The sequence below is a fragment of the Acomys russatus genome, chromosome 17 (assembly GCF_903995435.1).
Source record: "Acomys russatus chromosome 17, mAcoRus1.1, whole genome shotgun sequence".
NCBI lineage: Eukaryota > Metazoa > Chordata > Mammalia > Rodentia > Muridae > Acomys > Acomys russatus.
In genome coordinates, this window is record NC_067153.1 from 17,457,013 (window position 1) to 17,481,007 (window position 23,995).

A 23,995-nucleotide genomic window follows, 5' to 3' on the forward strand; every position below is an offset into this window, starting at 1 on the left:
CAGGCAGCAAGGTTCCCTGACTTTAAGATGTAGCTGAATATGAAAACAGAGACCCCTCTGGAAGATACCATCATTCCAGCTTACAGAAGAGGTATCTAAGGTACAGAGAAGTTGGTGCCTGGCCAGAAACGTGACCAGACAGGGAGAGCCTAGTGTGTAGTGATCTTGCCAATGAACCTCTACAGGTTTTGTAGGATGAGTATGTGTACTGTGCCTTTGAGCTTCTCTCTCTAACACTAGTGGCCAGCTTCTCTGTGAAGCCCATTGTTAGTAAGGCAAGCCAAAGACCTAAGGTCAATGGTCAGGCACCCTCTCACATGTACCTGGGAGGCTCCTGATGGGGGAGTGCTATACCTGTCCCATGTCGATGTCTAGTTCTTAGGTTTGTGGAGGCACATGCGACCAGAGCCTGAGGCCAGGCCAACAACGGGAGCTCATCTGAAGGACAGGCAAGTGCACAGGGTGAGCAGAAGGAGGACGGCAAACCCAGTAGCTATATATAGACAGATGACCAGAGCCCTTTGCAACATATCTGAGCTGTACAGATAAGTCCAGAGATTCTGGGCTGCAGACACGAGATAGTGCAAGGCAGCAGAAGGGCCTTCTGCTTTTTCCTGTGTCTTATGTACTAAACTCAGCCTGCTGGTGCCTCCTGCAAGATGTGTAAAACAGACTCCTCTAGGCATTAGCATCTGCAAACAAGAGGGAATCCACCAGGCTCCTCATGAAAATCAACAGCAGTGCAGGCCAAATTTGCAGCCAGCCAGGCTTGGGGTACAGTGACCTTGGCAATGAACCACAGTGGGTGACTAATTGTTGAGTGCAAGTTTTACACCCTTCATTTGTTTCTGTAACCCCAAGTGGCCAACTCTTTTGAAAAATCACTCGATGTGTTCTTGTAACAGAATGGCAGTCACATTAAAGGCATTCATGCTGCAGCCCCACATTCCGCGTCACAAAGTGAGTATCAGATGGACCCAGTTTTGCCTACAATGGTGGCGGTTCTCAACCTTCTTAATGCTGCGACCCTTAAAACATTTCCTCATGCTGTACCGACCCCCTAACCGTACAATTTTTTCTTTTGCTACTGCATAACTGCAATTGTGGCACTGCGATGTATCATAATGTAATGTCTGAGATGCCCATGGTCTTAGGGGACCCCTGTAAAAGGGTTGTTTGAATCTAAAAGGGGTCACAAGCCACGGGTTGAGAACCAATTGCCTATGGGCATGCCTGAGATGCGATGATTTCAGGGTGGGCCTCTGATGTTTTCAATATTTTTGCTAGCTATAAATAGCAGGGGTTCTCGACAGGGGGAGGAAGTGGGTAAAGGCGTGGGCTTCACTGACACCCGTGAGATGGCTTAGAGAACTTTCCTCTCTCTCTTTTCTGTTGTGATCAATCTTTCTGAAGGAAAGCTTGTTCTTTGTGGAAACTCACCAGTTAAACAGACTGCCCTCATTTGGGGGCATTTGTTAGGGCTTAGAGGTGGCAGTCATTGATGAGCAGGGGCTGCGCAAAAGCCTGAGCTTACAGGGGGAGGGACCAGGCTGCAACTCCAACTCTTTCATTCTGATGGAGTCATTCTGAAATTGTGACTTCAGTGTGCCCAAGAGGACTCCCTCTTAGGGCTTCCTTGAAGAAGTCATTAGCTGGCAAGGCAACAGAGACACAGAGTATGTGTGTGCTTGTGTGTGTGTGTGTGTGTGTGTGTGTGTGTGTATTTGTGTCAAGCTTGCTGCCCCAGGTGCTCCCCTAATGGCGCTCTCTTGGGACTAATGTTCTTACACAGGAAGAAACTCCATGAGAATCTCTCTCTGTCTCCTTTCTAGAGGCCCCATACTCCTCAGCTCTCCTTTAACTGGGTCTTCACTGTGAGGTAGGAACTCCTCAGGGGAGGAGAAGGTGGGAAACCCACAACCACCTCCTCATCGACGGGCGTGCAGGCTTGCTTGTCTCAGCTCAGGGCTCAACAAAAAGCACGAGAGTCAGGTAGCACTACTGTGCGCCATACTCAGAGCAGCCCGTGAATCCCAGCTCTAGAGGTGCTGGGCAGCTGGCAGAAGTGAAACTGTGCAGCTCAAGCCTCACAGATGGGAAGGGACAGACACGGGGTGCACCCCAGGCAGCTATCCTCAGCTCCACACTACCCACTAGCAGGCTTGTCTGTGGCTGTTGGTCCCTGCCTGTCTCAGTGAGAAGGTGGGGCCAACACCCAGGAGAAAGGCCCTGTTTTAGAAACAGACAATGGTTTCAGGGCTGCCTGCTATTTTTTCAGTTCCCCAAGGGCCCTGTCATGAACCCTTCCAAGGAAGATACAAGACAACAATGCAGGAGACCTCCCATGGTAGTCAGCACTCAGTGAAAGTGAATGCTAATTAACATCAGAAATGGTATTAACTATTTGTTTCTTTCCCACCATGCAATGTGTCAACCAGCTTCCTGCTGAGAGGAAGCAGATATATGGCTCCACAGCACAGCACTGCAACACTTTTGAGGAGCATTGCCATCTCCCACTGGGTTATGGTGAATTCAACCACCATTTGCTATGTAAGAGGGATCAACCTGAGAGTATTTTGACTCTGTTCTACCTTATGCAAAGACTGTTAGGCCCCAAGTCCCCAAGCTGTGGTCACATGCAAGGTTTTTCAAAGTTCGGGTGATCCCAAGACAAGACTTTTTCCATTAGGATCAGGAAAGAAGCTAGAATTCTTATGCATTGATAATTCCAAGGAGGGGGAATGGGCATCTGTATGCTTGGAAAACTAACTCTGCAGAGAGGCAGAACACGAGAGGACACTGACAGGAAAAACTGAGTAGAGGAGTGCACTGACAAGTAACTATTCCTGGGGTTAGGCTTAAGGATGGCAAGTAAATTGGGAATGGTGAAGACAAAATCTGGAGTCTAAAAACCCTAGCATCCCTGTAAAGAGCCATCTGTGTATTAAAGGAGGGAGCCAACACACAGATGGACGGGGATATAGGTGGCTTTTTAGGATGAGGAGAGGACTCTACATAGAAGGGTGCTGAGAATTAAGGTCAGAAGACAAGTCAATGACAGCCATGTGAGAGGTGTCACTCTGAGGACACAATCCCTAGGGTGCAGGATAGGCTTCTATAGCTACAGGAAGTCCTTAGGGATTTTGGACAGACTACTGTAAGTATCTAGAAATATTACCGCCTATATCTGTGCAAGGTCAGGCTGAAGTGGCTCGAGCACACAGCAGGCACTTGAGCAATGACTGGATATGAGTGCCTCAGGAATGTCGGCGACCGAGGGCAGAGTAGTGAAGTGACTTTTTCCATCACTGGCTAGAGCCAGATGTATAGCACCCATTTTCTACAGACATGTAGGGCAAAGAGTGGACTGGGCCAAAGGGCAGGATGCCACTTGACCCCCCTTGGTGTTCGAGGAGCTAGAGGGAGCGTCTGAGGTAGAAGGATCTGAGGCAGGGGCCCAGGACTGGCTGTGGTCCAGGGATTCTGGGTGGAGAGCAGAGCTAGAGTGCCTGTCCACTGCTCTATACCCTTCCTTTCCTGGAAATACACCCAAGCCTGAGCTTGCCACCAGTTCCATGGACACTGGAATTGGAGCATGCTTCTGGGAGACAAGGAGAACCTGGAGACAGATCTAGAAACTTCAGCAAAGAGACTGTAAACATGGCTTCCATCCAAGTCTGGGTTAATGTTCTCTTGCACACCCTTAACCTGGAGTCCTATCCTTGCATCATCCCTGTTACCGTGAGTCTTACTGAAGTCCACAGCACTTCACTTTTGGCAAATCTTAACATGAGTGATGGCAACATTTAATATAGCCTTTATCTTGAAACCACAGCTTACAGGGTCCCAGCTCACTTCTCTTTTCTTCATTGGAATCAGTGGTTTGGGGGTGTTACTTAGTGGAGGCTATGGAGCATGGGTGGAAAAAGCCAAGATGTGACCCTTTTAGCAGGAATTAAATGCTAACTTGTAAAATAAATAAATAAATAAATAAATAAATAAATAAATAAATAATAACTTGTACAAGCCACAACCAAGGGGCACTTTTTGTAGGTGGAATTTGAAGGCAACTAAGTGTATGTGTACATGTGTGTATACATGTATGTATCTGTATGCATTTTCAGGGAAAGTGAAAGGTGTTCAACCTTCATGAGTGACATCCTAAGAGCTGGGGCATTAATTTATGTACATTTTTATCCTGTGATCTCTGCAACAACCCTCTGCATATTAGCAACCCTCACCCGCTTTACAGATGGAGAGGCCACAGTCCAGAAGCAAGAGATGAGGTGTATGAGATCGTGAGGCTGGTCTAACACCCCAACCATAAAGCTTTTGGCTTCTGTCCTGCTCCACCACTTTCCACTGAGAATAGCCCCAGTTTAGCACAGCACAGCACAGTATGATTTGCATTCTCCACTCATGAGTGGCCAACTGCTGGTAGCCAATAAGGAAGAGGCCAGAGAACAGGGGAATAGTATGGGATCTTTCTTCCCCTGTATTGGCCAGGAGTGCCTGATGGAGGCCAGTCTCACACAGGGCTCTGTAAAAGAGATGATATGTCCACAGACAGTGAAGGACACAGGGACACAACACTCCTCTGAAGTCTCTTGGCAGAGGTTTACAACCTCACTGAATTCTGCTCAGCCATGGAGCCTCTTCTAAATACCTAGCCTCTCCTTAGAAGAGGAACACACACTGCTTATTTTGATGCCCTTCTAATCGTGCCTCACTTCATCCCTAGAATTCCCATAAACTCAGAAAGGGCATCAAAGAGGTTTAATCGCTTACTGGTACCCAGCAGAAGAGGCTGAGGCCCGTATTCTGACTCTAGTGTGCTTTTCCATGATGATGCACTGTCTCAGTAGATTGCAGAATCCAGGTGAAATCTGCAGTCTGTTTCAATTCTCCCTATTACCTGCCACCATCCCAGGACTGCATGGATATTTCAGCAATTGCCAGAGCCCTCAATCCATTAATAGTGAGCCAGTTGTGGAATTTCACCAGATCCTTAAAATTTCAACAATGTAATTGTCTTCATGAATTATCATGGCAGTTGCAACTAGAAAGGAATTTAGGCCATATTTAAAAGCTGATTCCACAGTATAGTTCGACTGATTCTTGCCACGGGACAGCCATCATTAGCACTGTCACATGAGCAAATCAACAAGTACACAGTATGGCTAAGGCCACTGAAGGGGGTACTTCACAGGGAAACAAGTGCTGAATAGAACCACAAACACAGAGGAGCAGGGTCTGGGTGAGGGGCCAGGCTCCAAGAGAAAACCTCAAAGACCCCAGTGCCCCTTCCTAGACATTCCTTTTGGTTGGAAGTAGACATGACTAATCAGCCCTTTGTCCTTCTGGGATGGGATTTCCACCTATCTTGTTTCCTCCAGGTCTCAGAGACTTAACAAAACATTTTTTGCCATCTGTCACTCGTGTAATGTTTAACTGGTTCCCTCCCCTCTGACTGTCAGAAGCCACTTAAGTGCATGGTAGTTAAAAATGAATGTCTCCTCAGACTAATGAGTCACACTTGAAAAAAAATGCTACCTAACGATAGTTGCGGCAGAGTCTGCACTGCATTGAAAAGGGGACTTCAGGTACGTCTCCATAGCCTGTCCCTGCTGCTGCCAAAGAGCACTTCCTCCCCACACATGGGCCTACACTGCCCTTCACAGCTGACTTCAGAACCAGGAGTTGCAAAGGGTCCTTCCTGCTTCTCCCTGTCATGCTTCTTGGATCCAGCCTTCCAGCAGTCCCTGGGACTATGGAAAGAAGGGGACAGCTGGGTTTGCGGGTGGTAGGAGAGCGACTAAACTTTGGCTTAACACTTTCTGTCATTGTTCAGTTTGTAATAGTTTTCTAGGAAGTCCTAGCTTCATGTCATCCATGGATGACACATATTTTCTTAGTTTTGTAGTTGGTATCTGGGATCTGGTTACCCATCTTTTGATGGGAAGACTATTCCTCGAGACCTTGCCTGCCCTAGAAAGTGTGTATGTGCAGCAGGGTCTGATGGGACAGTAGGGCTTTGGGATATAGAAGAACCAGCTGCGAGCTTCTTGGGACAGTCCACAATGGCAAAGACCTGTCCAAGAGACTGGAGGTGACTCTGGATAGAGATGTAAAAGTCACCTAGTGTGGGTGGAAACAATATACTGCTCTAACAGGGCTCTCTACATTCCACAGGAGACAGAACGATGATTGAGGAAGAAGGTTTCTTCATTCCTGGACGCCAACTGTCTGTTGGCCCAAGGAATTCCAGCCTGTGGCTCTAGCTTCCGTGCCTGCTTGGGACCTCTGTCCCCATAGTCTGTGTGTTCACATGGGCTCGGCACTTCCCTAGCAGAGCTCACTTCCTCATCTCATGGTCTGAGCCCAGCCTCTACCAGGACGAGGCACTGACAGCCTCTGAGATCCCCACTCAGGCAGATTTGTACTTCTAATGCTAGCCCGGCCCCTCCTGGGGTCTCTTACTAAGGTTCTGATGAGCTCTACCAGAAGAACATGCATACTTTTGCACCTCCATGTTTGCTCCATCCTTGGTATCTGTTTCCTATCATACCCTTCAAATCTGTCAGATGAAAGCAAGTATAAATTATTATTATTTTTGAAGAGATGTAGGAAGGCTAATTGGAAAACAGACTTTTAGGTTGAGGCTTTTGCAAAATTCTGCTCACAGCACAGGAATTAGTTTCTTTCTTTGGGTGTTAGTTTCCTCATTGCTTAAAACGGTATGTAGTAATGTCACAGGAGAGGGTTAGCACCAGCTGTGAGGCCAGCAGCCAAAATTCAAATCCAATACTCACCAATGAGCTACACAACCTTAGAAAAACTACTTAAAGTCCCTGGGCTTCAGTTTGCCTGGATTTAAAGTAAGGGTGAGAAAAACACCTTCCTTATATATTTGTTAGGAGAGATTTTTGAGGCAACATGAAAGAGCTGATGTGTACCAAGCCTCCAGGAGGTAGGTAGTATCAGTGATTCCAGATAACCGAATTTCATAGAATTCTTATGAAAATCAAATGAAATCACAGATATAAAAAAGATGTTGTAATTTATAAAACACTCTCTATATAAATATCCACTATTGATATCCAAACTAGCGTTTTACAATGGCTGAATATTCTCTAGTCCAGTGGTTCTTAATCTGTGGGTCACAGTCCCTTGGGTTGAATGTTCCTTTCACAGGGGTCACCTAAGACCAAGACTAAAACTGTGCTAAGACTAAGGAAGCACAGACATTCACATTATAACTCACAACAGTAGAAGATTACAGTTGTTAAGTATCAATAAAAATGTTATCGTTGGGAGTCACCATAGCACATGGTACTGTATTAAAGGGTCACAGCATTAGATTGAGAGCCACTGCTCTAGGCTAACAGAGGCAGTTAGGGTTGGAGCTTCATCTCAGCCACGGCTATTCCCACAGCCTCCACTGCTGATACAATAGCCATGGATCCCTGCATGCTTAGCTGAGGCTGCCTGATAACTTTACACTCATCCAGTTGGGCCTAACTGGGTGTCAGTGGCTTAAATGACATCAAAGCCAACTTTGAATCTGCTCTTCTTCTGACAATACAATCTTGTCGTGAGGAAGTAGATTATGTAGACATGTGAAGGCATCCTAGGACAGCATCAGATAGGAGTCAGTAAACAGGATAACAGTCCTCCTATGGATCTGAGCCTTGCTTTGCACGGCTCAGAATACCTAGAGGTCGACGGTTGGTTACTTCGACATGGCTGCTCATGAGATGAGGAAGCTGGGTTCAGCATGGTGACAAGGCATTACTGGAACCGTGTCAGGAAGCTGAGCACAGCGGCCTTATCATCAGCCAGGCAGCCAGCTGTTTCCAGATCCCAGTATAGGTCTTCACTGCTGGGGGGATTCACTCTATTATGGGGCTAATTCCAGCAGTCTCTGCACAAAAATGCCCTGGGGAATTGAAGTCAGCAGAACATGATTAAGGCCTTAAGGTCTTCTGGGATCTGGGGGAAAGCAGCTTCTTTTCTCTCTTTTGAAAGCTTGCTCCCTCAATCTTCCCAACTCCTTCCCCGCTGTGAGGAGTATCTGCTTGCTCTGGCCACACAAGACAGATGCTGCATCACACTGACCACTCACCCTTGTCCCTGCCTTTTGGAACTGATAGCATCCCACAAGTCAGGCCTGCAGAGACAGAGACTGGTCTTATGAGACACCCTTGAAAACTGCCTTCTGTGGAGTCCAACAATCCTCAGCACTCCCCCATCCTGAATGCCTTTCTCATGGGAAGACATTGTAAAAGCCTTGTTTTAAAGCAGAGCTCAGAGGAGCCCAGTGCCTTCCCGAGGACACTGGGTGGATGAGATCTAAGATTTCAAAATGTTTGCAATATTCCTTCTTAGAAACAATCTACTTTGTCCTTGGTATCTGTCAGTTATCATCTCCCAAATGGGATACTCACAACAATACACTACATCCCTGGGTGAACGTTTTAGAGCATGTATGTATCAGTGTCATTTAAGAAGTTTCTCTTTCAGTTTCCATGTGTACAGGTACATATTAGCTGAGTTACCTATGGAAACAGCTTATGACTAACTATGAATATCCGGAGAGTGTACTTCCAGTTTTTTTTCTGTGGGTGCATGATCAAAAGTTAGGAAGCTAATCAAACAGCAAAGAGAAACTGGAGAAAAGAGGGGAGCTAGGAGTATACCCCCACCAAGAGGTTCTGCTGTGTTAATAGATGCTATCAGGTTAGCAAACCTTGGACAGGTATAAATTACCATGGCAACTGTTGTGCTGCAGACACCAGAATGCCTGTCATCCTTCATCCTTCCTAATACCACATGGTCCATGAGGTCCTGACAAGTATCCATGAAGTGTCCTGCACAGTAGGAACAGGAACAGTATGGGAAGAAGAGGACACAGATGGGCTTCCTCATTTGCCTGCTCTAGTAGATTTGAGGGGTACAGAGGATGAGTAACAGTGGCAGGATGACTGTTGGTGGCCAGTACCACCATCATTATTAACTCCAGATAAGATGAAACTGAAGTCATCACACACACACACACACAAAAGGAATTGATAAAGAAGTGTGAAGAAGACATCCCATGAGCCTGTCAGATGTCTAGCTGTGCCAAATTGTCAAATTTTTAAGAATCCCTTAAAGCATCAACTCTTGGTCAGCCTTATCCACCAAAGCCTTGCCAGATGCTTCCTCTGGGGTCCCTGTGCACCTGAGCCCCCACCATGCTGCCCTGTTCTGCTTTACTGCTGTCCCCTGTTCCACTCAAGGCTATCCCTAGAGGATAGAGCAAGTGGCAGCCATATCTCCCCATAGCTCTGCTCTGTGCTAGCCCATAGGAGCTCCATCACAAGCATTTCAACAGATTAAGTGTCTGAGTTGGACCTTGGAAAAATGGTGGCCTGAAAGCTAGCACATCTAGAAGTTAATAAATTACCCATACAGGGCTGAGACCCACGTAGGCTCTGGAGGCACTTAGTGGGTTTAGTTGGACAAGGACAGAAGAATAGGATTCTAGTGAGTCAGGGTACTTCTGCGACCCTCTTGAACAGAGAAGGCTATGGGGGCAGAGCTTCTATTTTTTTCCTGAGGAACTGTAGTCCCAGGAGGCTTCCTGCAGAGACAGTGCCTGCTGACACACACAGTCCCCACAGGCCACTTCTCTAACTCTAAGCCAATCCCAAAGCAGGACTCTAGTCTCTTGAGAAATGGCGCCATCTATCCACTCCTACTTGGGAAAGACAGCCTAAGGGGAAATAAATACAAATGCTTTTGTCCCCCAGGCACAATCTCCTTTGTTCACTCATTCAGTGGACAGTTGTGGGTCACCTCTTCAGGGCAGGTACAATGGCTACATGTTGGATTCATGGCCTCCAGTGCCCATGACACATCAGACCCACTTTGGTGTTTCCAAGGGTTAACAGAAATTGAGGCTTTGATGGTTTTATGGAGTATTAGGAAATTTGTGTATACTTCTCTATGGGTCCTCATGATTAAGAAGTATTAGTATTAGGCCCTGTGAGAGACTTGGAAATCTGCACAAGGTCACACAGCCCAGTCTTTAGCTATCTGGACTCCATATATTGACACTGACTCCTATGTTACAAATGCAGCTCCCAAGAGTGTCCAAGAGGGAGTTTTCTGGTTGAGGGAGCTCTGAGATCTATAGTAGGCCATGAGGATTACACATCTGCTGGAGGCAGGGTGTCCCCACAGGCAGGAAAGGCATCTAAGTACTTTTGAACTGCTTAACCAAGTACACTGGCACCTGTTTCTTTCCACTCAGGGGATGCTAATTGTTAAGTCATCTGTTTTTCCCAATACTTTTGCAAAAGGAAGGAAAATAAAGCCTGCACTTGTAAGACTTGAGACTTGCTGATACTATCACGCACCTTACAGCGTATCTCTTCCTGTGCCTAAAGCCTCCAAGAGAACTGAAGCTGGAGAAACGAGATGTTCCTGTTAGGAGCCTGTTTGAATTACTCCTGTTAGGAGTCCGCCAGCTCCATCTGAGGACTGAGGCAACTGACCCCTGTCAGGGGGATCTTGTGCCCTTAGCAAGGGCAGAAACCACAGAGTCCCATTTTATTCAGTGATTCTTGGCTCACTCATGGCAGACAGCTTGGAGTCTCCCTGTGGTAGTTTATCTGGGTAACTGATAGCTAATTAATTTGCAGAGCCCTCTGGAAATCTGACACAGATGGCCTGAGTGCCTTTGTGGACTCTTAACTTGTGACCACTTGAGAGGTAGCTGTCATATGCCAGTACTGCTCAGCCTGGCTGACCGCACACTTAGCTTGAGGCCCCTGGAAGGCCATTACCTGTGTTTAGCTTTTGTGCTGACCCCATGCAATAAGGACCTTGAATGAAACCCCACTACAAGGATGAAATCTAGCTTCATCCTGCTAAACCTCAGTGCATTGTAGAACTGGAGCCCAGGAGTTTTCTGGGTTCTTCTCCAGGTTTCCTTTGTACTTTCATCTGCTTTTAGTCTGTGAATTTTAGCTAGCACCCCTGTCTTCTTTGCTACATCTTAAAATCCTCAAGGACAAGGGTGGGTAGATGTATCCACGCCATCTTGGTGGAGTCCACTCTGCACAGACATGGATGTTTCCAGCCCTACCCAATGTTCAGCACCAAAGCAGTGGCCCGTTTTTTTTTTTTTTTCTGGATGTGGGCAACTGGGAAGAACACTTTCCTGGGTGCCCCTTGAGGAAAATAAAGCCTGCACTTGTAAGACTTGAGACTTGCTGATAATATCACACCCCTGTCATGAAACACCAAGGTACCTACAGCATATCTTTTCCTGTGCCTAAAGCCTCCAAGAGAACTCATTTACTCACATGCGCCACTCATTTACTGGCACATGGTACTGAGCATGCACAGTGCCTGGCACATATTAAGTGCTACCAAAGGCTGGTGACTGAGTGAATGAATCTCAAAACACATGCCTGAAGAAATGACAGTGTTCTCATACCCAGCCCCCCTCTGTGGATGAGGGAAGATGGTAGGTATACTTCTGAGGTGCACTTCTGAGCATAGGAAGGTGTTCAGGGCCCTTCTAGAACAGAAGAAGATGTCTTTGGGGCAAACTAACAAAGATTTCCTCTGCAGGACTTCTGCCCTCCCACAGGCTTTGATCTATATAGGGTCTGAGCTCAGGGCAGGGATGCACTGTATTCATTACCTTTCTCCCTCTGCTGTTGATGTTACCCAGACTTCCATGGTGACAACAATAGTTTCTTCTGTGTGAACCTCACACCCTGGCTTGTTCTGAGGCTGCCTGACCCCTAAAGCAATAACTCAATGACCCTCAACATATACCTTGTCCCCAATCACCGCTGCCTATGGACCTCTGCCCCAGTGCCCACCATGTGTCCCTTAGAGCAGCTCTGTCATTGTGGGCTGCCCTCTAGGTATCTGTCTGATGGCTCTGAGAAGCGAAGCTCAGGGAGGGCAGGACTTCTGCTGTGTTAACATCATGGCTGAATCTCAGTGACTGGATGGTGCTCTGACCACCCGTGCTAACTGAAGGGATGCGGCATCAGGAATGCATTAATTCAATCATGAAAGGCTCTGGATAGGTGCTAAAAAGTAGTCAGCCCACTCCTGCCTTCTGAGTGCCCCTCCCTTTAAGGCTCTGTCACTCCTCAGTGTGCATGCTGGGGAAATACCCGCTGTAGCTGATTCCACTTGCTTGCCCTTCCTCACTGAGGCCCCTTCCAGCAAGCTCTTACGCCATCTGCCCGCACCTTCCCAGCATGCTCTACACAAGCCAGCTGAGTCTGTCTAGTACAGAACACACACTAAATTTAGATGCTGCCCCATGGTTTGTAATTCATATTTGCAGAGGATACCTAGTGAGGTTTCTAAATGACTGTCTTGGGTTTCTGCATTGGACTAGCTGGGTGGGGTCCTCGGATCATATGTCCCAAACTCTGCTCTGGTTCTGTGGGGGGCTAGCTGTGGACTATGGAAAAATCTTTGAACTCTCTGAGGGGTTTTCCACCTTGGAAATGGGAACGGTGGAGAGTGACTTGTAGGAGGGTCCTTTTGGCACTGCTGTCTGATGTTTTCTGGTCATAAATAGGCTTCTCTCCCACCTAGGAACACACCCATAGGACTCCCTGCTTCAGACTCTCACACTATGAAATGATATATACGGCATAGTAACAAAATATTATGAAAAGACACATGTATATTCTAATTTCAAACCATGGGAGGAGGGAATGAAAGAGAGCAATGTTTACATATCTACTGTCATCTGAGTTTTCATGGAAGTTGCCTGATTCCATCACCCACCTACCCCCCCCTCTCATTTGTTTTAGAGGACAGTTTCAGAATGATACTCTCCTCCATATATGTCAACACACATGTGTTCCCTAGGGACTAGACCCTTCTTCCATATGACTGCCTATCGTCACCATCATCACCATGTCCTAGAACGCTGACCTCCTTGTGACATCATTTATGTGCAGTGTGAGCCCGGATGTCTCATCCATTTGACAGACAAGAACATGGAGGCCTCCAGTTAAAATGACTTCTTCTAGGCAACATGGCTGCTTCTAGCTCTTTCTCCTTGAATCTGGGCTCCCTCAGGGATCACACCTTGCTCTAGTCTGCCATCCTTTTGTCTGTTAAGCTCTATCTTAGGAACGTTTGAATTGTTTCTGGCAGTAGCACAACAGAGGGAGGTTTGGTACTCAGGGACACAGTGGGCAGCTCTGCTATTGCAGGAGTAGCTGTCCACTGTCTTGGGTCTCTGGCAATTAAAACTGGCTTATAGCAGAACCATAGCTCCAGGGACTGCACTCTGGGTCCCTTCTGTAGTGATGCAAGAGAGTTGTACAAATGAAGAAATCCAGCAAAGAAATTCTGCAGTGAGCTATCCTCAGCCTCCTTGAGCCCAGTGGGCTCTGGGGACACACACGGGTAAATTCACAGCCCAATCTGCCTTTTAATTAGAAAGAGATAGGGAAAAAGAGTGCATTTCTGAGAGCCCTGGCCATTTACAATCAAACGGCTATATTCTCAAGTGCTTTGTAAAGGAATTAATACGTCCCTTCTCTTGCCCGTTGTCCTTGCAGAGAGAAGTCTGCTCGTTCTGTGCTGTTGATGAAAACAGGAACCTGTCCTCCTGCCAGCCCTGCGCCTTTGCCTTCCTTGTTTCAGCAGAGGAAGTGTGAGGCCCTTTAGCAACTACAATTGTGCAGTCTGCTTGATAACATGGGCTTTGCCCGCACTCCCTCCCGAGCCTGTGTGGCCCATTCACCCTGGAGCAGCAGCAGCTGATGGAGAGCTGGTGAACCTGTGCCTATTGGCCCTCTGCTGCCGACCCCCAGAAGAGACCATGTTCTGCATTTGAAGGTATTTAGGAAACTGTGGTTGGGACAGGGAGGGGAGAGAGTTTAGGAGCCCTCTGGAGGTACAGTTGGTAGGGCTGGGCTTTGGGGAACCAGAGAAAGACTCCTGAAATTGAGAAGGGAAAGGTCCTGGTGAAGTCCTGCTCCCAAGCACAGTGACAGCTCGGAGGATACTGAGAAGCTGCATATAAATGGAGTGGTGCTGTGGCAGGCAGGTGGGCAGCCTGTTTTTCTGCCAAGGGACAATCTGACTCAAGAAACAGCTAGGACATGACAACTGTGTTGCCTTGAGCAAGTCACCATGGGCAAATCATTTAAACCACTGTAGACCTCCATATTCTCACTTATTGAATAAAAATAGTGCTGCCTGGGTCACACAGACATTGGTTAAGTGAATTGATGTAGTTTATGCACAGTGCTCAAGGTCAGTCCAGACACATGGTAGTTGCTCAGTTGAGAACTGTCAGCTAGCCATTGTCTAAAGGCACAGGGGGCCTTGAATGACGGTCCTAGTACCATGTGGAAGCTGGCAGTTAGAATCTTCCTGGGGATAGTGGCACAGATAATTGACAGTTATCTAAGTAGGAAGTGGGCAGATGGGAGAAGAGCTAGAGAGAAGGCCAACATGCAATGCATATAAATCTTGAAATCATAAAATGTTATAACTGAAAGAAATGTGAGAAATTCAGAATTTCCTAAGAAATCTGGCATGGTACATGTTAACTGAGTGCCTACATATTGAGAGAAACTAGTGTCAGAGAACAACCTGGGAGGATGCCTCAGAGTGGCCTGCCTGAGGCCTGTGCACAGGGCTGTGCTGAAGCCTCAGAGTGGCTGTGCCTGTGGGCTATGCATGAGATATGAACAGATGCTTATTGTCAGAGTGACTGAAGCATATAATACTAAGTCATTTCATTCCATCTTCAGAACCTCACTGTAAGTCTACAGGTGTTCTTTGCTTTTGACTAGTGAAAACAGGAGGCTCATAAAGCTTAACTTATTCAAGTCATTCAGCTGGTTGGGAGATATAAACAACTAGGAGCTCTAAGGGCCTACATGAGGGAAAACAGAGCCTTGGTAAGTGTGAGAGACTAAGGACAAAGTTTTTTGCTGACAGTGGTGCTTTTGTGTTAGGGGCCATACATCCCATAGTCTGCAGATTGTTGTTCTGAGGGTTACTAGAAGACGCTGAGTTGCAAGTCTATTTGACTGAGCTGTGTTGTGGTGAGACTTCTGTTGTAGCTGATAGTTTCCAGTTTACAGATGCTACTGAAGATGCTTAGCACATTCTAGAAGTGTACTGATAACCTGTGGGACAGACAGATTAAAATCCACTTAGACATCTACTTTTTAAGCAGCCCTGAGCATTCCATGTCTGTATGACCCTGAGAAAATTTCTTTGCCTCTCTGAATGTGTGCCTTTTTAAAAATTCATCAGAAGAAGCCAAACTGCTGTGATGTTTATAAGAAGTGCACATCATATGTAAAATGCAGGAGATGCTAAGTGCCAAACCATGATTATTAATACCATTTCTGAGTCAGGAAAAGTCTGCTTAATTGTATATACATTCCTAGCAGAAAATTTTTAACAGTGTTAAGTATGGTAAGGTCAAACTACAAAGCAAAGACATCGGACTCCCTCTCTCTTCTGCAGATAAATTTTTGCTTTGCTCCACTGGACAAAATAAAGCATCATCAGTGGGTGCCTGTCGCAGCAAACTGAGCCTGTTCCTAACAGAATGAGGAGAGAGGGAAGGAAGGAGAGAGGAAGGGAGGGAGGGAGGGAAGGAGGGAGGGAGGGAGGGAGGGAGAGAGAGGGGGGATCTGGAGAATAGCAGAATGTGTCCCCCTTTTTTGAGATGAAGTTTCTCTGTGTAGCCTTGGCTGTCCTGGCCTCGATATGCAGACCAAGCTGGCCTCAAACAACTCACAGAGATCCACCTGCCTCAGCCTCCCTGATTGCTAGGATTAAAGATGTGTGCCATCACGCCTGGCTAAAATGCTCTTCTTACATTCAGAAGTTACTTATTTCAGACCACCTTCATCTACCTTGTACCCTCGGAGATGGCTGTGTGGTAATGTGTCATTTTGCATTAGGCAGGAATCTATTTACCACAGCTCTGCCATGGGCTAGGACAGAAAAGTTTAAGAATCTCCAGCAGGTTTTGGAGAGATGGCTCAATGTTTAAAAGCACTGTCTCCTCTTCCAGAAGACCTGGTCTCAATTCCCAGCACCCACACGGTAGCTCACTTGGCTGCAGTTCTACTTCCATAGAATCTGACACCTTCACACAGACACCCATGCAGGCAAAACATCATTGCAAATAAAATATAAATAAATAAATTACTAAAGAATCTTCTGCAAATCAGGCTAAACCATGTGTTAGTCACAGAGGAATCGACTTATGAGTACCCTAGTTGTAAGTATCTGTCCATTCATCATCCATCAACCCACCCATCCACACATCTTTCCACCCGTCTATGCAACCCCCACCCACCACTCATCTACCCACCTATCTGTCCACCCACCTACCCAATCATCCACCCATCCACCCACCCACCTACCAGCATAGGCATCTGCCCACTCACCCATCCTTCCAACTATACATCTGTTCCTGCAGTACACACATACTGGGGTCATATCATGTAACTGACTTCCTTCCTCTCTTACCCTTCCCAAGCTTCTGAAAAGGAATTAAGTACATCATGTCCTAACCACTTCCCTTAACCCCAAAGCCATTCAGGAAGGGGCATGTTTGACTACAGAAACTCTAGTTACAACTAGCTATACATGAGGCCTCAAGGGCACAGTGTCTTACTTCTGTTGTCAAACATTTTTGTGGAGTCTCACTTCTCTTAGCAGCAGACAGCCTGTGGCTGTGCTGGAGGGGTATGTGGTGGGGAGATGATGTTTTAGACACTCAGAGAATCTCAAAGGAAAGTGATAATTGTCTTCTAGCTGAGATTCTCCTACTCTAAAACCAGATATCTCTCACACCATAGAAATCATTTTATAGACAACATTCATTCACTACACCTAATTATTATGTATATATTAGACACCAGACACATACATGATCAAGCTTTTCTCTTTAGTTGAGAGGACTTGAATCTAGCCTCAGAAAGTTGCCCTGAGGTGGTGTTGCTTCATGCCATACTCTGCCATTTGCTAATGCTGAAGGGTATCAGAGGTGGCAGCCAGCTCTAGAAGCAGAGGTCAAAGTTCACATCCAGCTCCTACTACTGACAAGTCCATTGGTACAAGGTAAGCTGAGGAATTTCTCTGGCCTCAGTTTCCTGAGCAGTGCCAAAAGTCTAAGTAGAACATCACATGAAATTGTAGAGGTCAAGGGAGGTGGTATTTTGAATACAGAGAGACACCAGAAGTCCTCAACATATGTCCACCCTTTCCCATAACCCCTGCTGATGTGGACCAGTCCTCTGAGATTCATAAGTGACAGCCCCAGCCTGTGGTGAGCATAGGGTGTCCTCCATCTGGTCTGCCTGCTTTTTACAAAGCAGCAGATGGCCAGCCAGGGAAGGAGAGTAGTTTACCCATTGCCCACACTAGCCGGCCCACTGTGGGTGTTAAAGTTGTAATGTGTTGAAATTAAATTTAGTGGAAATTAAAGCAAAATTGGTCTAACTCATCTTCATGACAGGATTGCAGCCACCTTCAAATGATTTTACAACAGAGTTTACAACACCTTGAGTCCCCTGGCTAGGTACTCTACAGTGGGGATTGGCTTCTAGTGGTCAGACAGAGTAGACATAGGCAGCCGCAGGTTGCTGTGGCTTCTGCCAGGGTGTCTCAAACAAGTTCACAAAGCAACTGCTGTTATCAGGGCATCCTGTTTTTCTGGAATCAGTGTGACTGGAGGAGTTAGAGGTGAGAATGAGAAAAAGCACATCCTGAAAGTTGACCCCTTCCCTGAATGAACTGGAGTGGTCTTAAGCAAGTTATTTAAGCTCTCTGAGACTCGGGTTCCTCATTTGTAAGTTGAGCTCTCTGGCTGTGGAATGAGTCATAGTATTTTACATGTAATGGAGGCCTTCTATAGAGTGGCTTCTCTTTGAGCTCAGTGCCTCCTTTTTTTTGAAATCTAAGGAAGATGTCTGTAGGCAGAAGGCTTCCATATAGACTGATAGTTAGGAGAGAGATTTGTTAATTTGTTGGTAGGACAATAAACTGTCTAGCCAATATGGAAACCAACACGGAGCTTCCTCAAAAACTAAAAGCAGAACTACAACACGACTCAGCTCTACCACTCCTGAGTGTGGACCCAAGAGCTCCAAGTCAGCAAACAACACGGACACCTGCATATCCATGTTTACTGCAGGATTATACACAATGGCCAAGACAAGGAACCAGCCTAGACGGTCATCCACAGAGCAGCGAAGAATGTGTAGTGTACATCTACCCATCCACAGCCAACAGTTTTATTAGCTATAAAAAAAGACTGAAATTATGCTGTTCTTGAGAAAATGGAACTTGAGATCAGTATATTAGCAAAATAAAAGACTCAGAAAGACAAATATTTTATCCCTTATGTGGATCTCTCTCCCTCTCCCTCTCTCTCTCTCTCTCTCTCTCTCTCTCTCTCTCTCTCTCTCTCTCCAGTTCTCTCTTCCTCTCCCTAACACACATACATGTATACTCGCACATATACATACACACATACATATATGCAGGCCAAAAATGTAGAGGAGACAATAATTGGGAAAAACAAAGAAAATGGTCTAAAGATGGTGGAAAGGAACCAGAGAGGGAAAAGGGTCTAAATATGGTCAAAGCATATGATATAGTTCAATGGTTGCCATATGAACCAATCATGTTGTATAATAAATATACACTAATGAACTTTTTGTCATTTTTTTAAAGGCTGTTGTTTTCAGCTACCCAGAGTCAGCTGGTACTGCTAGGAGGCCGATTGGGCCTACACACCCAGAGATGTAAAGTGTGAAGCCAGTACTAGGCCATAGCCTGACATTTTACACCACAGAGGTTGTGGAACACTTCAAACTAGGGCTTCTCAGGTCTGGTTGCTAAAGATGGCCCGACACTGCAAGTGGCTGTGGCTGGCACACTGTGGCTTCGGTTTTATCTGCTTCTGATCTCCTTCAGAAGCATGTTCTGGGTTTGAGAGGGGAAGAAACAATGCACAAATCAGTCATCAAGGGGAGAGTCATGACCCCAACACTCAGCCAACAGCTTACAGTCAGACGCCTGCTCAAGGTGATGCCTAGACTGCTCCCTTAACTGTGATGGTTGCGCTGGGCTCCTGTGAGAGAGCAGTTGTCAGAGTCCTGCTTGACCTAAGATCCTGGCAGGCTGACTCACAGGGAAGAGACCATCATGGTACACTGGGCAGAACTCAGATTTCTATCTTGCTGCTAAGTTTATGAGGGGTGTTGGTGACTCATGTGTATGAATGAAAAGCAAAAGGACTTGTTACTAGGAAATACGATGTCATGAAGAAATCACAGCCCATGCTAGTTTTCAGGCCCAGATTTCTGTGTATGTGTTAGCCTCTCCATGGAAGTCTCTCTTAGGCTTCTTCTCCTATAACTGGACATTTTACAAGGCCCCATGTGAGATGAGAAGTCAACACCAACTTGCCTTGATCTGCTTTGTATACTAAGCTCCGGGGGGGGGGGGGCTTCCTTCAAAATAACATATTCAACACAACAGGCTTGAACTATCTTGGACTAGGCATGTCCAGGCCTTCCCACAGTGTAGCCATGTATAAAGCAATGTCTATAGTCATGCTAAAAACCATGCGACCAAGTTACCAAAAAAAAAAAGTCATGTTTTAACTAAGTTTTTGCCACATTCATAGCTGTCCTTGGCCTCCTGCAGCCCATAGGATATGAGTTGACATGCCTGGGAGGGCCCCAAGTTGTTCTCCCAGCAGGCTTTTACACTCTAACTCTGAGTCAGGCCCACAATGGCTGGATCTGGAGGTAACCACCATGGCTTTGTAGGTTTTTACCTTGCCTGATAACATAGGAGACAGAGGCAGTGGCCCAGCCCCTCTTCTCTATGCAGGAAACAGGAATAGCCAGTAGGACTGAGAAGTAGGCAAGGAATGGCAGGATCACAGAGAGGGCAGCCTGATAGCACCCCTCCCCATTCACTCAGGGAGTGGTACCTGCCAATTGATCCAGGATGTGGTGTGGAGCCCCAGGAAATCCTGCCAAGTTCTCGGTGGAGGCCGGCACTAAGTCCCAGTGACAGCTCCCATTTTCCCTGAAGTAAATTGTCAGACACCTGGCATCACTGGACAAGTCTCAGGCAGACCCAGGGGCCAGTCATACCTTGGAGGTGAAGGTGAGGTAGATGAGGCAGCCCAGAAAGGGCAAGTGGTTTGTCCAACTGGCACAGTGAGTCAGCTAACGACTCTGGCATCCCAGAGGACTTGCCATTGCCACATTTTTGGTTACCATTTATCAAACATTTCCCTGCTTTATTTATTTCCCCCAAACAACCCTGTTTGCATCTTAAATCAAGAAAGACAAACAAAATGTAAAGGCTCAGAAGAGGTGAAAGAAGTGGCTTGGGGACACGCAGGCAGCAAATGGGGAGCAGAGACCTGATCTAAGGCTCTGGGGTTCTCTGAATCTTGCCCAGCTGTGAAGCACAAAACCAACTCATGTAACAATGCAAGTGTGGAGATTCCAGAGATGTGACTATCAGAAATTCATCCATCTACCTGTGATAGCACTCACGTTCAGAGACAGTCCTTGGGAACTCCTGAGGAAGTTTCACAGGCTACTTTGATATATTCAGTGCACGTGTAGGCTGGTTTCATTTTAATGAAAATTTTCCCATTAATTAGTCTATTTATTTACATCAGGGAAGGAAATTCTCCTGCCTCTCCTCCTCTCAGTCCCTGCATTCCCCTTCTGCCCCCCACCCCTAGTCTTTTCTCAGTGAAGGAGAGACCTCCCATGGTATCAACCCGCCTTAGCATAGCAAGTAGGACTTGGCTTGTCTTCTAGTGAGGCTAGATAAGGCTGTCCAGTTAGGGGAAAGGGATCCAAATACAGGAAACAGAGCCAGAGGCTGCCTCTGCTCCTGCTTTTAGAGGTCCCACACAAGGCCAAGTTGTACATTAAATGTGTGTGTGTGTGTGTGTGTGTGTGTGTGTGTGTGTGTGTGTGTGTGTGTGTGTATGCTCTCTGCATGGTGGTTCAGCTTCTGTGAGCCCAGGTTAGTTAATTTTGTAGGTTTTCTTGTGGTGTACACAGTGGTAACTGCCTATAATCCCAGCACTCCAGATGCTAGACAGAGGATCAAGGGTTCTAGACCAGCCTGGCCTATGTTGCAAGACTCTCTGTCTCTGTCTCTCTCTCATCTATCTATCTATCTATCTACCTATCTATCTATCTATCTATCTATCTACCTATCTATCCATGTATCTATCTATCATCCATCTATCTCTATATGAATGCTGATACCATCAGCATGGTCACTATTTTCTGTTCCTCTCCGACCTACAGTGCTGCAGTTCTGAGTGCTGGAAAGTCTGGAATTATCTTCACATCCCTGTCCTCCCCTGAAGCAGCAGCAAGGCTTCACTGGCCTCTCCTCTGTCCTTTCTCCTTCACACACTGGGTTTCCAGGCCTTGGCTTCCAGCCATGGCTCTGTTTTATCTAACAGGCCCCTTGGCCTTCCTGTCCTTTGTATGAATAAATGGTTTGCCTCCAAGTTTATTATTGCCAAAGGTGGTTGGATTACCAAAGAATCTTCTCAAACCAGGAAGGAGGATAGGAGGCCAAGGCAAGTGTCCAGGAGGGGAAAGAGTGTGGGCTTTGAAACCAATAGACCTGCTTTGACCTCTGTATTACCTCTGTCTAGTCCTGAAACCTCAGAGCAAACAGCTAGCTTGGACTATGTGAGCACTCAGGCATAGCTATTGCAGTGCTTAGCCCTGTGAAGAACAGAGCAAAATGGATCTTCTTGCTGGCTGCTTCATGTGTCACTATTATGGTTAGAGGTGACATGTTGAGTATACACTGAGGCTCCTGACTAGTGGCCTCTGCCTCCCAAGCCTTACAAGATGGCCACAGGAGGGACTTTATATCTGTTATGTTGTAGAAGAGATAGTTAACTCCAAAGGGAAGGTTGGCCTCTTAGTCTTTACCGTCATGCCTGCTGTAGCCAAGGCTGGCTCCTGTGTGACCACCAGGGTGGACCCCACTTTACTCTTGGTTGAAGCTTCTGATGTTCTCTCTCTTTGATGTTTGTGAAAGGGCACAGAAGACCTCCCTATCCATGGGCATTTGTGGGTAGTAAGTGTGCCATGTAGGAAATACACTTAGTTCTACTGTGGGATGCCAGCAGAGTGGAAAGCTTAGGAGCTGTCAGACCCCATGCACCAATGCAAACCCACAGGGGAAGGGGCTGGAGCTGAGTAGGCAAGAGACCAGTGGGGAAGGATTGCTGGACACATAAACACTTTCCTTATGGCAGCTCCCCCAAAGACCTGTGATATATCCTCTCTCTGGGTGTGCACTGTCCAGTGTCATCTAGAGGAAAGCGTGACCACAGCAGAAGGTATGCTGTCCAAGGTCAAGAAAGATGGTGTTTCTACATGGGAACCCAAGGCAGTTGGGCCAGAGATGCTGGTGAAAAGGTACCCTGGCATGTGCCACCTACCTTCCCTCCATCCTAAAGAATATAAGGACAGAATTTGTTCTCTCTCCAGTGGGATTTTTATAAAAATGATGGCTCTTTTCTCTTATTAATAATCTTCCAAGAGCCACAGAGTCTTGATTGCTAGAATGAAGTGGGGTTAAAAGACTGACTCTCTGGAGAGAGTTCCTCTCTCGTTATCTCCTATTTCAGAAGTGGAAACTGAGGCTAAAGGCCACACAGAAAATATCTTTAGCTTCAACAGTGGAGGGAGAAGAAGGCAGCCACTGTGGTCCTTCCACCAGGACCTGGAGGAGGCCTTCTACAGAGAAAGTAGTGGTAGGGGCAGGGCAGGGATAGGCAGGGCCAGTGTTAATTAACTCAGCTCTCTCTTGCCCTTTTCTTATTGTTCCTAGAAGCAATTAGAATCTTGCACCTTTTCTCCACTTCTAGCCACTGTAGGAAACTGTCACAGATTAAATCAAATTGTTCAGTTATTTCCTCAGGGAGGCCCCAGCTCTCCTCTTTCTGGGCATTGTCACTCTTCTCAAATAAAAGCTCGTAAGTCGGGAGTTAACTCCTTCCTGGAGACTCTATGAGGTGGTGAGCAATGCTATGGGGCTGTTGAGGTGACAGGAATGCTGGTGGTTCAAGGGGATCTTCAGCCCTTTTGTAAGGAGAAGGCAGGAGAGCATAACATGTCAGGACCCAGGAAGTGAGGTAAGAGCAGCAGGCTCGGGGAGGGTCAGCTCACCCTGCACCCTCCCCAGTGCACGACTTCGGATTTGTCTCTCTGAATGCACGATAGTTTCCTTATATTGAAAAAAAAAATGTAAGCTTCCAATTTTCCTTCCTTCCTTCCTTTTCTCTCTTCCTTCTTTCTCCTTCCATCTCTCCCTTCCTCCCTTCTTTTCTGTCTCCTTCTTTCTCTGGAGTTTAGGTACACAGGCTCCTCAAACAGCTCGCAAACAGTTGAGAAGAACAGGAAGAATACTGGGAAGAGTTTGAATGGTATCATATGTATGGTGTCTGGTCAGTAGATCCTGCCTTTATGAGGCCCTTGGCTCAGAGCTAGGTATGGATTAGAAGCCCAGAACTGTCCAGTCTGCTGGCAGGGGAGGGGTTAAGTCATTATTCTTCCTGTACTTAAAAACATTTTAAGGAGTAAGGCCATACACTCACTGTCCATGAAAATGTTGAGGACCCTTAACATGAGAACTCTTGAAATAAAAATTTCTTTTCATTCTCTTTGCTTCTTAATAGATGAGGGATTCCATCTCCTACTTCCCTTCCTCCAAAATTGAGATGTAGTGCAGACCTTCCTTTGCCTTCTCTCAGAGCAGGAGTCTTTCAAGAATGTGTGCACACAGGACTTGAAATTTCAAGCTTAACAGTGGCTCAAAAGCCATATTCAATCAGTCAAAGCTGTACTTTGAATTTTGAATTCTGCTGTTTTTTTTCCCCAGGGTTGCATCTATGGTT

At 46.5% G+C, this 23,995-nt stretch overlaps 2 protein-coding genes across 3 annotated transcripts in view; one reads left to right on the top strand and one right to left on the bottom strand.

Annotated features, from left to right (window-relative positions):
* The window catches only part of Tg (thyroglobulin), a 175,191-nt gene that overhangs the window by 25,372 nt on the left and 125,824 nt on the right, over nt 1-23,995 (bottom strand). The gene's annotated exons all lie outside the window — the stretch shown is intronic.
* Nucleotides 1-23,995, top strand: part of Sla (Src like adaptor) — a 50,527-nt gene that overhangs the window by 4,730 nt on the left and 21,802 nt on the right. Inside the window, exon 2 of the mRNA XM_051159579.1 lies at nt 13,599-13,878. The gene's annotated coding sequence lies outside the window, so the exon portion shown is untranslated. The remainder of the gene's footprint in view (nt 1-13,598; nt 13,879-23,995) is intronic.